This window comes from Chenopodium album, chromosome 12, assembly GCF_948465745.1.
Source record: "Chenopodium album chromosome 12, dcCheAlbu1.1, whole genome shotgun sequence".
NCBI classification, from domain to species: Eukaryota; Viridiplantae; Streptophyta; class Magnoliopsida; order Caryophyllales; family Amaranthaceae; genus Chenopodium; species Chenopodium album.
The window spans coordinates 39698214-39704213 of NC_137845.1; positions in this window are offsets into that span (position 1 = coordinate 39698214).

The window sequence follows — 6000 nt, forward strand, 5'->3', positions numbered from 1 at the left end:
TTGTTTTATTTTGCAAGTTAAAATGACATTTATTATTTTTTACAGGAATGCATTATTATATTATAATTTTTATGGGCTTAAGGGCATATTAGGAGTGGTATAAGGGGAATATTGAACTACTTTCTTTTTTTTTTTTTTTTTTTTTTTTTTTTTTTTTTTTTTTCTTGGGTACTACTTTATTATTCACTAGATTAGCTCCCGTGCGATGCACGAATATAATGAAAAAAAAAAGAGATCTATATAAAACAATAATGTGTAAAAAGCATAAAATAATGTTTTAAAACAATACAATATTATGTATTAAAGTATTTTGTAGTCAATGTTTAATTTTTTTTATTAAAAATATGTGAAAGAGAAAAAAAAAAAGTTTAGGCGGCAAAATTTTGAAAGAGAAGTCGACACTAATATTTAATTTTTTTTTTTAATAAAAAAAATGTGAAAGATAAAAAAAAAAAGTTTAGGCGGGAAAATTTTGAAGGAAAAGTCAACACGTGTACAATTTGAATAAATGAATGATGTTAGCGGTTGTTCTTTTAGTATTAGTTATATAGATAGAAGATTGAGAATCGAGTTTGTTTTTTTATTTTAGAAATTTTATGAAAATTTTATATTGTGGTTTATTGAAATATGGGTACCGTAATGTTTTAATAATTATTCAACTCATAATTGACTTATTTATCCTCAAGTAATAATATGTTTCTTTATTTATTTGTATACTTTACGTATCTATATTTTAATGAGTAACTTTTGTATACATCCGGTGTACAGTAATTTACTGTACATCGGGGTCACTTTTATCAAATTTAGGGTCACTTTTATAATTTTTTGGGTAACTTTTATCAATAAAGCATAAATACTTCGTAACTTTTATTTATGTTTGGGTAATTTTTATACATATTAGGGTAACTTTTGCTCATTTTAGAGTAACTTTATAATAGATGTACAATATTTTATTTTACACTTGATTTATTTAAAAGTTTGTCAATTTTATTACTCTATACAATTTTGTAGAAATGCTGATAAAGAGAAAAATAGTCACTTAATTATTTTCGATCAAGGATTATTAGTAAGGGTAGAAAGTAAACCTAGTGAGATGAAATAAAAAATATACAATCGCAAATTTGGATATATATACTTTTGTATATTATACTAGGTTAGGTCCCATGCCACGCACGATAATTTTTAGTATTACTATCTATTCTACAATATTTTAATTAGTGTAAAAAAAATTGTGTAAGAAAATTGTCTAATAATATTGTGAATTAAACTACCAAAATATTTATTGAAAAAATCATGGAAGATCTAATTAGCTAATTATGTATTTAAAAGTTATTCATTTGATCATATAATTATATATTATGTGTATTAGTGTGGTACCATCATTTTTTTGTTAATTAAATTAATTTTTAGAGCTATATATCTACCTCACGAAATAATTCAATCCCCTTTATACTCGCTATTAAAATCACACTTTATTTTATCTCAAATCAAGCCATTTACAATATTAATCCATATCTTCCAAATAACGTACTATTTTTTCTTTATTGAACCTTTATCTTGTTATTGGATATTGGTATGTTTTAAACTAGATTAGGTCCCGTGCCACGCACGGTTATTTAATTACTCTATATGTTTTTTTAAATAAATTAATTACTCTGTATTCAATGTTATTTTTAATTAAGAGAGTCACAATTATAATTTCCTACGGTTTAATAAAATGAAAAAAGAGCGTATTATGTTGGACTATTTAATGCGTCAAAATTTTTTGGACTATTTAATAAAAGAAATAAATAAGTAGAATGCAGTCCATTTATGTATTAAATTAATTTATAATTTTGATATTTCTCAATTTTTATAGTATAGTGATTTCTATATAGAAAAATATAAATAAATTTTTTTGCAAATGGGTTTATGCATATTTAATCGAAATTATATTCTTAAAAATATTCCATCATAATTACATTGTCTTACAAATGATTATTTATTTTCTTATTACTACGTAGTTATTAATTGTATATCAACATAAGAAAGATAAATATTATTGCTCGTATATATTGTTGACAAAAAAAAAACTTTTTTCAAAATAACTTTCTTAAATAAAAAATTTATTTTTTAAAAAAAAAACTAAAGACACACCATAAATTGACACATGTCGTTGCTGGTGTATCTTTTAGTATATAGTTATTGATTATTGATGATTATTGATTCATAAGAAAAATAAATAATAGAAATTGAATAATAAATCATCTTGTTTGTTGAACAGAAATGGAAGCAATCTTCTTAAAAGCTATGGCAGGCCTGCAACATCGATCTATTATGAAACGAAGATTTCCTCGTGAGTATTGAAAAAAACAACAGAATTGCAGACCTATATTCAGCACCAAATAATCAAACCTATGTATTTTTTTTTTTTTTTGGAAAAAGAGACTAAGATGATATATGAATACGAAAATCGATAATATGGAAGATTGATGAACGTTCTTAAAGTTAGCAAAGACAATTATCAAAAATGGAAAAATAACTTAAGAATTGTAATTAAAACATACCTCAACAACTTTAGAAATTGGAGAACGGTAAGTTAATGAACCCCTGGCCTGCAAAATATTTAAAAAAATTAAAATCAATCATACATAATTCGTATTAAAAACTAATTAGAATGAAGTGCAAAATAAAATATAAATTTAGTTGTTACTTTTCTTAATTATATAAAATGATAATTCATATTAAAAATAAATGGATTGAAATTAATGCCATATATACGACGTAGTAGATAATTTTTTTTAACTTGATAATGGAGTGAGAGAGGGGGAAGGTGTTGGAAACAGGAAAGAACACTGTTTGGGAGAAGGTGGCTTGGAGACTTCTCCGATATTGCTTAATACGTAGTACAATTAATTATGTAGATTTAAAATTAGCCATATGTCCATTTAATTGGCCAAACTCAAAGACGAAAGTTCCCATAAAAAAAAAAAAAAAAAAAAAAATTTAATGACATCAATTATTGATTTAGGCGGGAAAGTTTTGCATGATAAAGTGACATATGTACAGTTTGGAAAGAAGATGACGTCAGCGGTTGCTACTTTAATATTAGTTACAGATTATGTTATTGATTTTTTTTTTCTTTCTAAAAGTAAAGATTTAGACTATAATTTATTGTTAATAATTAAGGCAATTTACATAATAGTTAACTTTTTTTTTTTTTTACCTCATTAAAACTTTACTTAATTAGTGTTTTCAAAAAAAAAAAAACAAAAAAAAACAAAAAAAGAAAAAAAAAACACAAACAGTTAAACAATTCATTAATCATCTTTATCAAAATTATAATCTATCCTAGCTGAATACTAACTAGACAGGATTGTATGTCAAGTTATATTAAAACTAAACTAGAATATCAATCCAAATTAGAGTACGTTTCCAATCAGGCAATCACCCATTAGTTTTGTTAAGGTGAAGCCTAACCCTACAATTCATTACCTTTGACAATGGATTTGCCGAAGCCTAATAATATCATCAACCACCTTCCATTAGAGCTAATTAGTGATATTCTTTCAAGATTGCCCGTAAAATCTGTTATACGTTTCAAGTGTGTTTCAAAATCATGGTATGACCTAATCAATGATTCAAATTTCATCAAGCTCCATCTTGGAAGATCACTCCAATCAAACTCGAAACACCCTGGTCTCATTGTCCACACTATGTTAGGTCGTCGTCCTTTGCTTTACTCTATCAATTACAACCCTCTCAACCCTCCTCTCTTCGTCGAGGTAAGCAAACCAAGCAATTGCCATTGCTTTACTACCACTATCCCTTTCGACCACTGTTTCACACAACTTCATATGATCAAGCAATTGCAAGATGTTTTTTCATATTCATTAGAAGACCGATGTTATTTATTAGTAGGCTCATGCAATGGCTTACTATGCTTCTCACATTACGACGTTGATGAGTCATCTATGGGTTACTTGACTCCATTCATATCTTCGTACAATCCGGCCACTCGAGCTTATAAAAGAATAACACCATTACCAGGTACTAATCACCCAAGCTCCGGTATTGGATTTGGTTATGATAACAATTCAGATGACTATAAGGTTTTAAGATATATAAAAACTAGGGGTGTTATCGAAGAGTGGATTTTCACTCTATAGTGTAAAGAATAATGTTTGGGAAACAATTCAAAACCCCCCATTGGGATATGAGGTTGTTTGATTGTAAAAAATCGGCGGTTTGTGCTAACAACACTTTGTATTGGTTTTTTCTTAAGCAGAACGAGTTAAAGTGTTTCGATCTGCTTACTCGAAAGTTTTATGAGTGCCTCTTCCTAGCAAAATTACTAGTTTTTCACCTAGGTTAACGATTTTACGAGGACAACTATGTATGGTCACAAACTTCTTGGATGTTTTTATTTTGGAAGACAATAACCACGGCAAACAAGTGTTGGATAAAATTGTTTCGCATAAATCAAGGGAACGCTCATGTTTCAACATATGCGATACTAGTTTTGTGCCCGTGCGATGTTCGAGTTGTTTATTGAATTTTAAAATAAATTTTTAATTTATATGTCAAATTTTAAAATATATCATTGATACAAACTTAGTTAGGAATTGATGTGATTTTGTGACGATTTGCTATTTAGTATCTAGTAGGCATGTAATGACTAATAACAATGTTGGTGGAAATGTTCGATTTAATTTAATACATTAAAAAAAATAGCAAAAATAAATTAAATAAAATAAATGTTCAAAGCCCGTTGGGTTGACCCGAAGTCCTGAACCCAAAACTTAGGGCAAGGGTTGAACATTTCTTGACTCATAACCTAAAGTGACCAAATTCGAGATGACTCATGACCCGATCCTAATTGGCAGGTCTACAGATTAATAAAATTCTATTGGATTGTGAAGTATATTATTTTAACCGATTAACATATATTATAAATGGATGATTTACGCTTTAAACTACTTCGTTCGCTCAAAAAAAATATTATGATATAAAAAATAAATTTTTATGATAATTTTTTATAATTATAATTTAATAATTTTTTTGAACAAAATTATAATTCAATTTGTACATCTTAAATATTGGTATTTTATCGAAAATAAAACTCTAAACTAACAATTTTATTCTAAAATTATATCCTAAACCTCTTTTTTTTTTTTTTTTTTTTTTTTTTTTTTTTTAATTTTATAAAATCTATTTAAATCTATCCAACGTGGCGCGACACTTGGCGAAAAATTGTAATGCCAAGTGTCGTTGCCTCGTTACCTGACTAAAAGTTTAGCTTTATATATATTAGTTATATATGATGTGGGGATACCATTTCGATAACGCTTGCTTTCAAGATGGGCAAAATATCATCTTAGTGCTGCGTAACAAAACTGAATTACAAGAATTCCTTAAAAATAAAGAAGCTAGGAGGCTTGAAATTTCCAGTATACCTCGTGGTGTTTACTCTTGGTCGATTATGGAACCTTGGGTGGAATCGCTGGTTCAATTCCTTTAGGGAACTATACGGAGATGTGGTGATAGATTTTGATTAAAAGTACAAGTTTCTGTTACAACAAGTTCAGTTCATATATTTTCAGTTGCAATAAGTTTCTGTTCAGTTCATATTTTTATGTAATGAATTATTATATTTCTCTAGCAACAATTATAAATTGTTAGTTTATACTCTTACTATTTTCTTTAGAAAAATCATTTTTATATAATTCATATGCATTATATGCTAAAGTTGCCAAATTGCATTACAAAAGACTAGACCAATAAATAGAATAGCATAGGTTTGAATTAAGTTTTGTAACAAAGTTTTATAATTTTCAATTATCAAATCCTTCCCAACCAAAATTCTAAACATAATATTTTTTGCATCGCACAAATTACAATACAAATCATCAGATGACTGCAAAAGGGAATTGACAAATTCATCAACTGAAGAGAACAGCATTTCAGCACATTACAATTTTATCAAGATTTGAATATGACTTACAAAAAAACAGTAACACT